General features: G+C 46.7%; 1 protein-coding gene across 1 annotated transcript in view; it reads left to right on the forward strand.

The window, feature by feature from the left end:
• Nucleotides 1-3,420: 3,420 nt before the first annotated feature.
• The window catches only part of GAPDHS (glyceraldehyde-3-phosphate dehydrogenase, spermatogenic), a 51,117-nt gene continuing 37,093 nt past the window's right edge, over nt 3,421-17,444 (forward strand). The window contains 1 exon segment of the mRNA XM_030212883.1: nt 3,421-3,479. The gene's annotated coding sequence lies outside the window, so the exon portion shown is untranslated.

A 17,444-nucleotide genomic window follows, 5' to 3' on the forward strand; every position in this document is an offset into this window, starting at 1 on the left:
GCTTCATACAAACTTAGATACAGTGAAGTCTTGTTCTTCTACTACTACAAATCATCGTTCTGTCCTATTCTCTCTTCCTCCCCCCCCCCCCTTCACATGCTGCCCCATCAGTCCATAATAACTCAAATGGAGATAAGTATGTCCATTTGCTGATTCTTCCCAAGCATTGGCAATAGTGGAGGAGTGGCCTAGTGCAGGGGTAGGCAACTGTGGTCCTCGAGAGCCGCAGGCAGGTCAGGTTTTCAGGATATCCACAATGAATATGCAGGGGAGAGATTTGCATACCATGGAGGCAGTTTATGCAAATCATTGTGGATATCCTAAAAACCCGACCTGCCTGCGGCTCTCGAGGACTGAGTTGCCTACCCCTGGCCTAGTGGTTAGAGCACCGGTCTTGCAATCTAGAGGTGGCCGGTCCAAATCCCACTGCTGCTCCTTGTGATCTTGGGCAAGTCGCTTAACCCTCCATTGCCTCAGGTACAAACTTAGATTGAGCCCTCCTGGGACAGAGAAATATCCAGTGTACCTGAATGTAACTCACCTTGAACTACTATTGAAAACGTTGTGAGCAAAATCAAAATTAATATCTGCTTCATGGTTCTTAGCCAGCATTACAAATACTGCATGCTGCCTCTACACCCTGGTGACATGCCTGGTGCTACCAGTGGCTCACTTTGCAAGTTCAGACCCTTTTTGTTTTCTGGTCACCTCTGGGTTTAGAGCTCCTTGTGACAATTTTCCTTCAGTGTTTGGGGGTCCCTCATAAATGTAGTAGTCTTCTGACACCCTGCCCCCCCCCCCCCCCCCCACAAAGCAGCAGACAAATTGTTCATGATGCAGATGGCTTCTCATGTATGGTCCTTTGGCACTCAGGATTAGCTGTGCCAGCCTTAGACAGATTCAAGTAGCATCAACCATGAAACAAGCACTTGGTGACAGATTCTCTCCGATCTTAAGCAGGGTGCACCTTTTCAACCACTACTGAAATGGCTTGCAGAATATGTACATTTCAGATCTCCAGTCCATTAATATTTATTGACAAACAACAAAATGGGCCCTTCAGCTGAAACTTAAAGCAGCCTTACAGCTTGGCCTTCAGAGAAAGGGATAGATGGTATGGTTGGGCAGACTGGATAGTCCGTATGGTCTTTATCTACTTTTTTTCTATGTCACAAGAATTGAGTTTGCTGAGGAGATTTTCCCTAATGACCCAACTAGTGGATGATTTGAGCAGGAGACTAGAACCTCAGATGGTCCCTGAATGAGAAGATTGTACAGGACACTATTTGTGTGCTATGGGTATACTGAGTAGACCTGTGTGTCTTTCCACAGAAGCACAAATAATGGCTGTTCTGTTGTGCAGAAGGCAGGTTTGGCTTGTAATGCTTTTTGACATCAGCTGGAATCCCTCCATCCCTTTGCTGCTGTTGATATAAGGTTATATTTGAAAATAATGGTCCCGTTCTCCCCCCCCCCTCCAACACACACACAATCATAGCGAGGAATATTAGAGGTTAAATGTTAGTATAGTAAATAAGATGGAAAATAACTAAAGGCTGTTTTTACCAGATGCAAGAAACTTTTATTATATATAAATATATTTGGAAGAGAACAGGAAAGTGAATGCAATGTATGCAGATGTCTGAGCTTACAGATTATGTATATTTCTGTCTAGCAAGTTAGTGAACCATAAACTCTGGTGCTCCACCATACCAGGGTAATTATATGAATTTGCTTAAATTGCCTGTACCAAAGTATTGTCCTACCAGTGGCTTGCTAAGCACCATTCCTCAACCAAGAGAATCCTGCACTTGAACTACAGATACAAGCTCTTCAGTAGGGTTCCAAGGCTATCCTGAAGCTGCTTTCAACTATGTAGGCTTCCTTTAATCCAAACCACCCATGGGTGCATAGTCTTCATTTCCAGTTGGAGAAGTATCAGTTTTTATGATATGGTCAGCTAGCCTGCCTTCACCAGATTGCATGGAATATACCAACTGCATGAAAACAGCACCTTGTGTTCTGTCCAGGTAGTAATGCTTTAAGCAATGGACAACGTGTGCTTAGATGGTGCATTTTGGCAACCTTTGCTTGATCAGATCTAAACTAGGGAGCTACATTTGTGGGTTGCCCCACATTCTAGACATAGAGTAACTCCACAACTGCAGCTTTTTTTTTCCCCTCTCCTAATGTTCATAGGGTGCTCTGCATGGGCAAGAGGGGAACGTAGCCACATCACCCTCCTTTTGCTTGAGCTATATTGGACTATTTTCTATAGGGGAAATATTTGAGATGGTAACTTGAGTATTGGGTGTTCTGCTTGATAGCTTACTATGGAACATAAGATAAATAAGCTGGTGGAAAATTCATTTAGCATGCTTAGGAAACAGGGTTATTAGGAAGAATTTTTAAGGAAACAGTTTAGGTTGTTCAGACGCTTACTCATGTCTATTGCAATGTCATTTACTCTTTCAAAGGTTGCAGATGATACGGAATACTGCAGCATTACTCATTTTAGGAGCTAGTTGATAGAGTTCTCCTTTTACTTCTGAAGCTCAATTGATTGGATACAAGGGTTAAATTTATCTTGTATGGTCAACTTCCATTTTATCTGGTATCTTGGTATGGTCAATGGGTGTACAATCTTGTACTTTAAAAAATCAAATGCATCTCAGTTTTCTACCTATGAATGTAGTAGTGGCTTTTTTAACTTTGTCATTTTCATACCAAGCTCCTATTTGGAATGTATTGCTAATTCTTTACAAACCATACTTATTTAGAAAGGCTTTGAAAACAGGTTTGAAAACATTTATTTCAACAACTTAGCTGTGAAAGATCTTTTATAATAGCCTGTTTTTTGTTTGTTCTGTGATCTGCATAGAACTCGGTAGGTAAATGCAGAAAATAAGTCTTGTAATGTCTGTAAAGGAAATAGTCACAGTTGGGAGGGTTTCTATCCCAGTTCTTGAGCTCGGGAAGATTACCTAGTGAGGGAGCTGCCAAGGTACTTCACCTTATCAGAGAAGTAACCTCTCCCCTTCTGAACTGTAATGCAGAAATGTGTTTATGCTCTCAACACGCAAGGTTTTCTCTTGGGTGGGTTATTGTATTCCAGCAATTGTTGGGACTAGGGAGAGCCAACATCTGTTCTTGTGATCAGAAACTTCTTGTGTATAGTTGTACACACAAACTGCTTTTTCTCATACAAAGTTTTGGAGCTTGTGATATTTTAGCAAAGCTCGATATCAAGGAACCATTTCTAATTTTTAAATGGATTTGTGCTAAGAATTAAGGATGCTGTGGCTGAAATGCTCTAAACATCTGTTTGAGTTATGCAGTATGAAAGTTTGCTTCTTTTTTTTTTTGTAGTGATATCTAAGGTTGGTTGGTTTTGTTTTTTTTAATATAGAAAGAAAAATCTTGGAGAAGTTGTCTGCCACCCAGGTGCACTCCACCCCCTCTCAGCACATCACCACCTGGTGGGTGCATGAAGCAGTGTGGTTCAATCTGGCCCATATTGAAATGGGTCTTTGTGCTGGTTCCCACCACCCCACACCAAATTTCATTCTATTCAGAATTTTTGCAATAAGCCAAAACAAAATACAGTGAAATGAGTCCCTTCTCCTGATAACCCCTATTACTGCATATGTTGCACTGAATGGTTTCCAATATTTAAACAAAATGTAACATTAGACAAGGGAAACCTGAATAAATGCATATTCAACTTTGATTTCTTTACATTATCATCCTTTTTAAGGAACAAACACCTATATCACTCGTGGAGAAAATAACTGCCCCTAAACTTAAACTGGTTGCACCACTTTTAACAGCAATAATCAAACACTTACTCATATTGCTGTTGAGGAAGCTAGACTTCAAAAGAACTGACTTTGCTAAGATGGGGTTAATATCTCAGGGAAGAGTTGGATGGGAACAGCTGAAGGAAGTAGAACAGCAGTGGGCAAAACAAAAGGAGCTACAACTATCAAAGGCAATATGAATATGAACAAACTGCTTTTAATCTATCTTCTCCCCCTAATTTACTATGCATGGACAACCCGCTGTACAAACAACATACTCGCGTCACACAAACCCTATAGACAGTCTGTTACTACTTTGTTCTGTTATTTTGTAGTCAATCAACCAAAAGGAAAAGCAACTACGCACGGAAACTACCAACAGAAGGGGAAGAAAGGACACAACAAAACCAGATACCAAGAAAACAAACAACTAATAAAAATCAACACCTCCACATCCCAAACCGATTCCCACAAAACAATTTGACTAGGCTATGTAAACGCTAGATCAGCAGTTAAAACAACTATCACAGACTGGATCACAACAGACAAACTTGATCTCTTAATTATTACTGAAACCTGGATCCATGACCTTAAAGACCCCATAATCTTAGATCTTTGCCCCCCAGGCTACAAAATCACCCACTGGACAAGGAATGGCAAGAGGAGGAGGAATAGCCATAATCTATAGATCCCAGTTCACCACTACAACCGTAGCCGAATACATCCAGCCCCATCTTGAAATTGCCTCAGTTAGGATTAGCCACCCAAACCTAATGGAACATCTCAACTTAATCCTGCTCTACAGACCATCAGTTAACTGGCAAGAATCCCAAACTAACTTCATGGACTTCATATTGAGCATTTCCTTGTCATCAAGCAGATGAAGCCATTACGTATGGGTTATGTCCATCAACCAGCAGGGGAGATAGAGAGCACTCAAACTTTCACAGTGCCCTCTTGGCCAGCTAGCTCCACTGCCTCTTCAGTATTCTCTATCTCCCCTAGCAGGGTGGCTGCAGCTTGTTCGAGCTCCAGAAAAATCGGCCGGGAGGTGGTTCCTGGCTTGCCAGTTGTTAACCGGGGTGTTGGAGGCTATAGCAGCCTCACTTTAAAGGCACATAGGTTAGCCCTTTCCCTGCCTTACCCATACCTCTGTGGATGTGGACATATTGCCTTGCTTTCCCTGTCCTTACCCACCAACAGTGGATGCAGGCATATAGGTTCGCCCTTTCCCTGCCTTTCCCACTCATCTGAGCCTCCGGAGTCTTCAATACCTCTGCTTTCCTCTCAGCTTTAAAAAAAAAAAAAAAAAAAGTCGCGTCGCGTTTTTAAACGCAGAGACGCTGGAACAGAGGGTTTTTGACCTGATTTTCAGCAGGATCGTAGTTGTACACTAGATCCTTTGAGGTAAGAGTGTTTTCCAACTCCTCCGGGGTGGGCCCGCGATCGGGGCGATTTTGGCGCGAAACCGCCATCTTGGATTTTACCGCCGTTTTTCGGCGATGGCTGCGGACAATGTAAAGCGCTGTTCCACTTGTGGCAAGCGCAAATCAGCAGCAGGGCTCTGTAAATCGTGCTGTACTGGCGTAGGAGCCGGCCCGAGCATGGCGAGCGATGTTTCTTCCCGCTCTGAGCTGGCAGCGGGCGCCATTTTGCTTACACCACATGGCGCGGCCTCCGTGGACATGGAGAGACCTGAGCCGGGTGGGGCACCTCGAGATGGTTATTTCAGGAGTGGCTAGCACCGGACAGGATTTGGGTGCCCAGGGTGAGATTTTCTCCCCGGATTTTGTGCTTTTGCTGCATAAAGCATACATGATGAAAAGAGCCCTTCCTCAAGGGTCGCCTGAGGCTCCTCTGATTGCCCCCCCGATGGATTCTGGCCTGGGACTGCCCAGTGAGGCTTTTTTCCCGGATGCTTGGCCTAAAGATAAGCGCAGAAGGGTTAATTCCCCTTCAGATTGTGGTGCACCTTTTTCCCCCCCATGGTCGGGGTGTGAGGATTCGGAGAACTCTGACAGACGTTCTTGGTCTGAGGAACCAGAGTCGGGTGCGGATTTACCACAGGATCTGGATGATCCCTCCGCGGTGAGGATTTTCCACCGTGATGAGCTGCCAGCGCTTATTTCAGATACCCTGCAGGCCCTCTCGATTGAAGATCCTGACAGTGGCATGGCCTCCTCGGGTAATCCCATGATGGCTAGTACCAAGAAAGCTGCTCGGGCGTTCCCTTTGCATGACTCCATCCTAGAGCTTGTTTCGGCTCAGTGGGCTGACCCCAAGGGACCTTTGAGAGTTTCCAGGGCTATGGGGCAGTTATACCCTCTGCGTGAGGGACATATGGCTCGTTTTCAAATGCCTACAGTGGATGCCCTAGTCACTGCGGTGACAAAGAGAACTACCCTCCCTGTTGAAGGAGGTGTTGCCCTGAAGGATGTTCAAGACCGTAGGCTGGAAACAGCATTGAAACGGTCCTTTGAAATTGCAGGTCTCACTGTTCGGGCGTCTGCATGCAGCTGTTATGCTGAGAGCCTGCCTAGCTTGGCTGCAACAGGCAGTGGCTCAGCCCGGAGATGGAGCGGAGCCCTTCTTGGATGTGGCTCCGCGGATGGAGGTGGCCTTGTCCTTTCTGGCTGCCCTTTATGACCTTGTCAGAGCTTCGGCTAAACAAATGGCAGTAGCAGTGGCGGCTCGCCGTCGTCTGTGGCTACGACACTGGGCAGCGGACATGGCCTCTAAGCAAAGGGTGGTGAAGTTGCCTTTTCAAGGACTTCTATTTGGTGAGGAGTTGGAGAAAATTGTGAAAGGCCTGGGTGATCCAAAACCCCAGTGCTTGCCCGAAGATAGGCAGAGGCCTTCCTCTAAGGGCCAGGCGGTCCACTCCTTGTACAGACCTTGCTTCCGTGAAGCTAGAAGGTACCGCCCGGGGCGTTCTGCTGGGTTCACTTCACGTGCCCGTGGTCAGCAGAGGAACCCCTTTCGCTTGGACAAGCGTTCCGCAGCCGGTGGCTCAAGACCAGGAGTTCAGGGGGGACCCTCTCGATGGTGCGCCGGCCCTCTCCTCGATACCGGTCATCGGAGGACGGCTTTCCCTCTTTGTCGAGGAGTGGGCCAAGATTTCCTCAGATCAGTGGGTTCTGGACCTGATCAGGGATGGATACAGAATAGAATTCAACGCCTCAGTAAGAGACGTGTTTGTGGAATCCCGATGCGGTTCTGCCACCAAACGGGCGGCGGTGGAGGAGACTTTACAAGGTCTGATTCAGTTAGGGGCAGTGACCCCGGTGCCTCCCGCCGAGCAAGGCTGCGGCCGATACTCCATCTACTTTGTGGTGCCGCGAAAAGGTGGGTCCTTTCGCCCTATTCTGGACTTAAAAGAAGTGAACAAGTCCCTGAGAGTGCGGCATTTCCACATGGAATCCCTGCGCTCCATCATTGCGGCGGTACAGCCAGGAGAGTTTCTCACTTCTCTAGACCTGAAAGAAGCTTACTTGCACATACCGATTTGGCCCCCGCACCAGAAGTTTCTGAGGTTTGCGGTGTTGGGAAAACATTTCCAGTTCAGGGCCTTGCCTTTTGGCCTCGCCACAGCTCCCCGAACCTTTTCGAAGGTAATGGTGGTAGTAGCTGCTTTTCTCAGGCGAGAAGGTATCAGGGTTCACCCGTACCTAGACGACTGGCTCATCAGAGCAGACTCTGCAACAGAGAGCTTACAAGCTACAGCCAGAGTGGTCTCAGTACTGCAATCTCTAGGCTGGGTGGTCAATATGGCCAAAAGTCACCTGTCCCCTTCACAATCTCTAGAGTTTTTGGGGGCCAGGTTCGACACAGTCTCGGGCTATGTTTTCCTACCCGAGCTAAGGCGGTGCAAGCTTCAGAATCAGGTCCGTCTGCTCCTGAGGATGCCCCGCCCGCGAGCTTGGGACATTGTCCAGCTGCTGGGATGGATGACAGCCACGATGGAAGTGGTACCCTGGCGAGAGCGCACCTGAGACCTCTACAGTATTCCCTACTCCGGAGATGGTCTCCTATTTCTCAGGATTACCAATGCAGACTTGGCTCCCTGCGGCCCGACTCAGCATGGAGTGGTGGCTCTCGGACAGCATGCTGCGGCGAGGAATGCCGCTGACGCTCCACGTTTGGTGCCTAGTGGTAACAGATGCCAGCCTGAAGGGCTGGGGCGCACACTGCAAGGGGAAGCATGCCCAGGGTCTATGGACACCGGAGGAGTCAGAGTGGTCATCAACCGCCTAGAGTTGAAAGCGGTGTTTCAGGCACTTCTGGCCTTTCAAGTGACCCTGGAAGGATTGGCTGTCAGAGTGATGTCGGACAACACGACAACGGTGGCCTATATAAATCGACAAGGCGGAACAAGGTGCAGAGCACTAGCTGCGCAGGCCGAACTGATTTGCCACTGGGCCGAGCTGCATCTCCAGTGTCTGTCGGCAGCTCATATTGCAGGTCAGAGCAATGTGCAGACCGATTATCTGAGCAGGCATCAGATCGATCCAGCAGAATGGAATCTGGCAGACGAAGTTTTCCTGCAGATCTGTGCCAAATGGGGCAAGCCCGTGATGGATCTAATGGCGACAAGTGCCAATACCAAAGTGCCGTGCTTCTTCAGCAGACGGAGAGATCCTCGCTCGGCGGGGTTGGATGCCTTGGCTCAACCCTGGCCTCCGGGTCTACTTTGTGTTTCCCCCATGGCCCTTGATAGGGCGCGTGCTCTTGCGGATTCGGCTGCACCCAGGAGAAGTGGTCCTCATCGCCCCGGATTGGCCAAGGAGACCTTGGTATGCAGACCTCCGACAGATGCTCCTGGAGGCTCCTCTGCCGTTACCTCTGGTACTGAACCTGTTGACTCAGGGACCGGTAGCCATGGAGGACGCCGGCCACTTTGGTCTTACGGCATGGCTATTGAGAGGGCGCAATTGAGGGATAAAGGTTTTTCCAATAAAATTATTTCCACTCTCCTGCAAGCCCGCAAGTGGTCCACTTCCGTGGCTTATGCCAGGATTTGGTGCCTGTTTGAGTCTTGGTGTGCTTCCAGAGCCATTGCTCCAATGCGGGCTCCTGTCTCGCCGATTCTGGACTTTTTGCAGGAAGGTGTACAAAAAGGCTTGGCCTATAATTCCCTGGGGGTGCAGGTGGCAGCATTGGCCTCCCTTCGTGGTAAGGTGGAAGGCGTGTCTTTGGCTGCTCACCCAGATGTGTCCTGGTTTCTTAGAGGGGTGCTTCGGCTCCGACCTCCAGTGCGAGCACCCTGTCCAGCTTGGAACCTGGGGCTAGTTTTGAAAACCCTGCAGGCATCTCCTTTTGAGCCGCTTCGGCGAGCATCGGAGAAAGATTTGACACTGAAGGCTGTTTTTCTGGTCGCCATTACCTCGGCGAGACGGGTGTCAGAGCTCCAGGCGCTGTCCTGTAGAGACCCATTTCTGCAATTTTCAGAGTCCGGAGTCACGGTTCGGACTGTGCCTTCCTTTATGCCTAAGGTGGTTTCAGCCTTTCACCTAAACCAGCCTATTTTCTTGCCCTCTTTTTTTCAGAGGAAGAGTTTCCAGAATCTTTTGGGCAGCTGCACCTTTTGGATGTGTGCAGGACTCTGCTGCAGTATCTGCGAGTTACTAACTCTTTCAGGACTTCTGATCATCTGTTTGTTTTGCTATCCGGTTCTCGCAGAGGGTCTAAAGCCACTATTGTCCGCTGGCTCAAAGAAACTATCTTTTCAGCTTATCTGCTGGCCGGCAGGGTTCCGCCTGTAGCCTTTAAGGCACATTCTACTAGAGCGATTTCTTCCTCTTGGGCTGAAACTGGAGCACTCTCTCTTCAAGAGATATGCAGTGCAGCAACATGGGCTTCTAAGCTCTCCTTTGCCCAACATTACAGGCTGGATGTGGCTGCCAGGAGGGATGCGCGTTTTGGTGCACAAGTGCTAGCACGTGGTGTGGCTTGTTCCCACCCTATCTAGGGATTGCTTTGTTACATCCCATACGTAATGGCTTCATCTGCTTGATGACAAGGAAGGGAAAATTAGGTTCTTACCTTGGTAATTTTCTTTCCTTTAGTCATAGCAGATGAAGCCATGAGCCCTCCCTGTATGATTGTCTGTATGCTGTGAATCTGTTTTTCAGTTTCTCTTCTAATTTCCTGAAGTTCCTTCCTTGGGAGAAAGTTGGAAAACAATCTTCAGGATTCATGTTCAGTTTAAATTTAGGAGGATGTGTTCATTCCCTCCAGCATGTTTTTTTTTGGAGGATGTGTGATTCCCTCCAGGAGGCGCGTGTGTTCCCCTCCACTTATACAATAAGGAGGATGAGTTTATTCCCTCCAGGAGGATGTGCATTCCCTCCTTTATGAGTTCATGCCCTTGTGATGGGCCATCGTTAGCTGTGAGGAAAGCTCTTGTGATTCCCATTGCGGTTTGCCATACTGCTTTGGAAGCTTCAAATACTGAAGAGGCAGTGGAGCTAGCTGGCCAAGAGGGTACTGTGAAAGTTTGAGTGCTCTCTATCTCCCCTGCTGGTTGATGGACATAACCCATACGTAATGGCTTCATCTGCTATGACTAAAGGAAAGAAAATTACCAAGGTAAGAACCTAATTTTCCCTTATCACCTGGAAGCAATTACAAAGGAAATACACACCATAAGACAAACTAAGCCTATAATTGGACCAGAATTCAAGGACACACACAAACTCTTCCAGCTTGTGAACAAATTACTAGACACCACGCCGGTAACTTCTAACACAGACAAACCAGCAGCAAACAATCTGGCAAAATACTTCAGTGAGAATCACAAAACTACGCCTCCAAATACCTGTCAATACCACTAACTACACAGAGCTTCTTGACTGCCTAGACCCAAACCCTGGTGAATACCGAGCGGACAGATACTGGACCAATTTTGAAACGCTATCAGAGGACATCGTATCCCAAAAACTCAAAAGGTTTGCCAAATCCCACTGCAAACTAGACATCTGCCCAAACAACCTCACAAAGTTAGCCCCTCAACAATTCATAAAAGATCTCACAGAGCACCTAAACTACAAGCTACGAAGCGGACTCTTTCAAAAAGACCAAGGAAATATTTTACTCACCCCTATACCCAAAGGTGCAAAAAAAAAAAAGCACAAGCGACTTAACCAACTACCCAATCAACGCACCTAAATTCTCCATACTACACATCCCAATCAGGATTCCGAGTTAATCACAGCACAGAAACAGTGCTAGTCACTCTTATGGCTCAATTTAAACAATTGATCACAACTGGTTATAACATTCTTCTACTACAATTCGATATGTCCAGCGCTTTTGATATGGTTGACTAAGGAATATTACTACACATCCTTGAATACTTTGGAAGGAGGCAACGTCCTCAAGTGGTTCAAAGGCTTCTTAACCACACGATCTTACCAAGTGATAACCAACTCTACCACCTCAGACACATGGACACTTGAATGTGGAGTCCCCTCTCGCCGACTCTCTTCAACCTAATGATGACACCCTTGGCCAAACTACTATCCAATCAAAACCTCAATCCATACATATACGCAGATGATGTAACAATCTACATACCGTTTAAACAAGACTTATTGGAAATTAGAAACGCCATCAACCAAGGTTTCCATATCATGCACTCATGGGCGGATACATTTCAGCTGAAACTAAATGCAGATAAAACCGCAATGCCTCATACTCACCTCACAACATAAGAACAAATTCACCACCATAAATGCGCCAAAACTATCCCTTCCTGTATCGGACACACTGAAAATTCTTGGAGTGACCCTCGATTGACATCTTACACTTGATAATCATGTGAAAAACACAACTAAAAAGATGTTTTATTCCACGTGGAAACTAAAAAGGATAAGACCATTCTTCCCAAGGATTTTCGCAACCTGGTACAATCACTAGTGCTTAGTCACTTAGACTACTGCAATGCACTCTACGCAGGATGTAAAGAGCAAATCATCAAACTGCAAACCGCCCAGAATACCGCAGCCAGACTCGTATGTGGAAAAACAAAATATGAAAGTGCAAGGACCCTCCCTAAGGGAGAAGCTACGCTGGCTCCCACTTAAAGAACGCATCACGTTCAAGATATGCTGTCTAATTCATAAAATCATTCACTGAAATGCCCCAGCCTACATGACAGATCTTGTAGACCTGCCGCCCAGAAACGCTAAAAGGTCATCTCGAACATTCCTTAATCTGCACTTCCCCAGTTGTAAAGGCCTAAAATACAAACTAACGCATGCGTCAAATTTTTCCTACCTGAGTACACAGTTGTGGAACACACTACCGCGCAGCTTAAAAGCTACTTACGAACAAACTAGCTTTCAGAAATCCCTGAAGACCCACCTATTCAACAAGATCAACAACTAGAAATGTAACACAAAGCAACCTTGCCTGTCATCGACAATGCCCCTGCCCATTCCTACTTGCTTGCCTCGATCTAGACCTATTAACAATATGTTTTCTACTTATTCTCATTTGCTTAATCTTCGATGATACTGCTTTCCATTGAACACTAACAGTTATCTCCTATTCTTCTATCTACTAATAACACATTGTCAGCCACATTGAGCCTGCAAAGAGGTGGGAAAATGTGGGATACATATGCAATAAATAAATTCATGTTAAAGTATGTAAAACTAAGAGGAAAAGATGGTCACTTTGTTCTTAAACGTAGTAGCTGAAAAGGTAAAAGGTTAGTCATAATTACAAGATGGCGCAGAAAGAGGAAGATAGGCAAAAATACCTAGAGAAGCTTAAGGATGAAGGAGGAATATGTAGAAGCTGATAAGGATAAAGCTGAACTGCTTAACAAATTATTTCTGATCTGTGTTCACAGATGAAAGGCCAGGGGTAAGACCACAGAAAGCAATGGGAATGGATGTTTGGTAGTCCAGGACTGATTCTCAGAAGACAATGGGGCCTGATGGGATACATCCGAGGTTGTTCAAAGAACTCTGGTGTACCAAGGGCGGGGGCAGTGGTGGCAGTCCGCTCCAGGTGCGTGCTGCAAGGGGGTTCAGGGAGCAGTTGAGCAGCCGTCAGCTCCGCCAATGCCCAGCTCCCTCTGATGATCTGTTTTGGGGCAGGGAACTGGTGGCGTTGACAGCCACACGACTGCTCCCTGCACCCCCATAAGGTGATATGCTGGGGGATGAGGGTGCAGCCAGCATAGGAACGCCACTTCTCTGAAGCTTTGGCGGCCTTGTCAGATCTCTTCAATGCTTCCTTATAGTCTGGAGTGGTCCCGGAGGACTGGAGAAGGGCAGATGTGATTCCTCTGCACAGGAATGGAAGTAAGGAGGAGGCTGGGAATTAGACCTGTAGTCTGACCTCATTGGTGAGTAAACTAATGGAAAGCTTCTAAAGTGGAGGATTGTGAGGTTTCTAGTATCAAATGGCCTGCAGGACCTGAGACAGCATGCTTTCACTAGAGGCAGGTCTTGTTAAATAAATCTGATTTCTTTGACTGGGTGACATGGGAGGGCCACTAGATGTGGTGTACTTGGATTTTACAAAGCCTTTGACACTGTTCCACATAGGCAACTGACTAAACGGAGTGCCCTTGGTATGGGCACAAAATTGACTGAGTTAAGTAGAAGGAGACAGAGGGCAGTTGTAAATGGAGTTTCACTGAGAGGAAAAGTATGTTGGTGGTGGTGTACAACAGGATCAGTCCTCGGGCCAGTTGTCTAACATCTTTGAGTGATATTGCAGAAAGACTGTCTAGTAAAGTTTTTGTCTCTCTGCAGATGATACCAAACTTTGTAATGGGGTAGATACCCTGGAGGGCTTGGATAGCATGCGAAGGGATCTGTGGTTCAGTTGAGTCTCAGAGCTCTAGAAATAGTCTTATAACCATTTCAGAGTCACATTTCATAACTTCCATCTCTTCTGGAATTCCCTTTGATTGTGGCATAGACTTCTTGTAGAAACTTTATGGTAACTACTTCACTCTCATAGGTTCAGTATGGCTGTGGTGTGTGTCCTTTGTTTTTAATTGGCTAAATCTAATTTGCTCAATTAAGTTAGTAGGGGGCAGTTTTTCACATGACTGATATGGGTGTTGGATAACTTACTTTAAATGACATAATGTAAAAACTGGTGTTACTCAGGTTCCTTTTGTACTATTTTGTTAAAGATCATTCAGTGGAACATGTAGGAAGAAAATGAGGAGGAGGGAACAAACTTTTCACATCACTGCATATATAATATCCCATGACTCTGAGGACAAATCACTTCTCTTGTAATGGGTATGGCACAGTTTTAACAGTTATTTTCTGGAGAATTTTAAACTTGCAAGGAAATCTATGCTAATATAATCATTTATACATGAAATAGAGCATTCTTTGAGGACAAGCAGGCCTTCATATTCTCACAGCTGGGTGACATCTGCCAGAGCCCGGTGTGGAGACTGACTAGCAAGATAAGTTTCTAGCAGCATTGCACAGTGCATGCACTGTTGCCTTCCTGCCTGATGCATTCCCTCGGTCTTTTACCACAGAGCAAGGAGGATGTCTTCATTTTATCATGCACTGTTGCCTTCCTGCCTGATGCAGTCCCTCAGTCTTCCCACAGAGCAGGGAGGATGTGTCTTTGTGTTCTCTGAGTGCAACTTGTGCTTATTTTCTTGTGGGTTTTAAATTTCTTTGGGAGATATTTTTCCTTTTTACTCTGTTTGTTTCCTTTTTAAATTGTTTTTCAGCCCTTGAAGTTTTTTTTTTTTTTTTGCATATTACTAGGCCCTCTTTAGGCTGGAGATCCAACCTCGATTTGAACACTGCCCCTTTTTCCGGTTCAAAATTGCCCAAGACTATCCCCAGTGGCTTCAAACAGGTGCACCCAATGTAATTAGGTGACTTCTGTGACGGACCTGAACAACTTGATGCATTAGGTGCCTTTCGACCTGACCATGAGCCAAACTCTTGTTTTCTGTTTATAAATGCAGCTGAGGGGACAGAGGGTGCAGCAGGCTCAACAGGAGAAGCTTTCGACTCCTTGAAGGTTAACATTGACATCACATCAGCACTGGAAGCATTGACCTTTGATGGCAACCGAGACTTCAGAATTCCTTGGAAGTACTAGCATTGAGGAGGTCTCCACTTCCTTCAACATAGGTCCCGGGGCCAACACTCAGCACCCGCTCAGAATTGGACCTGACACCAAGGATTCATACAGGTTCACCATCCTTTTCAGCACCAAAGGACCTTGATGCTGTGCATCAGGGGAATCCCAAGAAGCATAAGCTTCAGTCCTCTGTGCACAGTACCAGGGCATCAGCATCACTGGTACCTGAGGAGCACTCCCTTTGCTTGGAAGAGGTGCCAGTACACAAGTCTCGCAGCAGCCAGGTCCCTGTTATTGGTCCAACAGACACCTCGGGCTGCCTCTTTCGGCTCCCGCGCCTTTGCTATTGCCTTCCTTTGAGCGGTTCCAAGCCATACTCGAGGAGGAGCTGGCACAGATGCTGCAATTGCTCTACTTGGGCATCAAGGGTGCTTGCGCCAACTGCAGATAATCCTAGATGGATTCCTCATGAGGCTTGAGGCTCCTTCTCTACCAGTGCAGAAATCCTCAAGGCCGGTACCTCAAAGGGTGTCGACATCGACCTTAATGCATGCAGTATTGCTCTCTATGTCGGGGGAGGAAGTTTCCCCGTCAGTAGGGCTGTACCTTGGTGCTGTTTGGGATGCTGACATAGATCCACTGAGTCCGAGACAGGCACAGACTTATTACAACCGGAGTATGGTGAAGGCTGAATGGGAGTGTTCATGGGATTCAGAGAACCCATATTACTTCTCTGAGCAGTGTTTTGATATCTTCTGATCTCTTGCCACCTCGAGAGACAATCTCCCATATGAGACTCGCTGCTTTTCATCAGGGAAATGGCTTCTGCCATCCCATTTTAAGTTGGGGAACGGAAGAAGAACCCAGGATGGAGATGTTGACTGTCCTGGACTGTTTCCTAAGGAAGGGGCCACTGTACCATTGCACCCTATCCTTATCCACTGATGAACTGGGAATTTCCCCTCAGTGCAGGTTGCACCTAAGGAGGATACACAGTACCGTATACCGAAGGCTCCCAGCTTTGAGGGCTCACTGCCACACCATTATGTGGTGGCTGAATCTGCTCTTGAACAAGTTAGGAGCTCCTGGACTCATGCTTCAGCACCTCCAGGTGGAGAGGCCAGGACACTAGACTTGTTCAGGAGGAAGACATTTCGGGCCTTGATGCTTGTTCATATCCAGTCCTACCAGCTCTACAAGAGTTTTTTTACTTGTGGTTTTTGGTCTGCAGTACACCAAGTCTGACAGATTCCCACAGGAGCAGACCTCCGAGTTGAGAGTTGCACAGGGACAGAAATCTCATCCATCCCCGCAAAAATTTAACCCATCCCCGCAAGAATTTAATGGTACATAAAAGAAAATTCTGGTCATCTCCCTCAGTCTCTCTCTAGATTTGAGCCACATCACTGTAGGCAAGGAAGGAATGGAAGCTGAAAAAGAACACTCTGGTGTGCACATGTAAGATTTGTCTCTTTCTGCCACTGTGTGCTGAGGTCAACACATGCACGCGCCAGTAGGTCAGGTGACATCCGATGCTCTTGCCATGTCAGAGCTGAGGTCTGCGCATCAGCCCGGGAGCAAAGAGGATTAATTGTAACATACTAAGTGACAGCAAATAAAGACCTGAACAGTCCATCCAGTCTGCCCAATAGTCACACTCATTATCAATTCATGATTAAATCAATGAGTGTGATATATACTTTTTTTTTCGTGTTTCTGGAACATAGACCATAGAAGTCTATCTGGCCCTATACTTATGTTCCAGCTGCTGGAGTTCTCGCTGAAGCCCACTCCAGTCTATTCGTCTTCATTTGTGGGATACAGACCATAAAAATCTGTCCAGCACTGTCCTTATGTTCCAGCCACTGAAGTTGCTTTCTAAGCCCTTTCTAGCCCATCCTAAACCAGACTGCCATATATTAGACACGGACCATACAAGTCTGCCTGGTATCGGCCCTAGTTAATCACAGCCAGAGTCGCCATCTAAGCGTCACTTGACACATCCACACGCATGCAGCCATTTAAGGTTAGGATTTTTATAACTTCCATTTTCTAATTAGAGATCCTCTGTGTTCATCCCAAGCCTTTTTGAATTCCATCATCATTTGTGTCTCCTTAACGGAAGACCTTCCGTCCCCGTGGGAACCCCGCAGGACCTGCGTCCGTCCCTGCGGGAATCCCGCAGGTTCCATGGGATTCCCGCGAACCCCGTTCCCGTGCAGCTCTCTACCTCACAGCTTCACCAATTAGCAGCAAGCAGCTGGAGTGTAGAAAATATCTGACCAGGGATGCATACAAATCGTTAAATTATATAGCATCCAGACTTTCCGCTATGTGTGTGGGGATGCATAGACTTTTTTCATGGCTGTGTCTCTGACCTTGAACCGGCAGCTCAGGAGAGATTGGCTGATGTTTGTTGCTGGGGTGACAACTTGTTTGGCATAACCTCAGACACTGTCTTGACACCCTCTAGCTGCATCTTCTTACAACAAACCTACTATTATCAGGTGCAGGTTCCCACCACCTTCCCACTCTGCCCAGGCCCAGTTTTCTCAGCCT

The sequence above is a fragment of the Microcaecilia unicolor genome, chromosome 8 (genome assembly GCF_901765095.1).
Source record: "Microcaecilia unicolor chromosome 8, aMicUni1.1, whole genome shotgun sequence".
In the NCBI taxonomy this organism is placed as follows: Eukaryota; Metazoa; Chordata; class Amphibia; order Gymnophiona; family Siphonopidae; genus Microcaecilia; species Microcaecilia unicolor.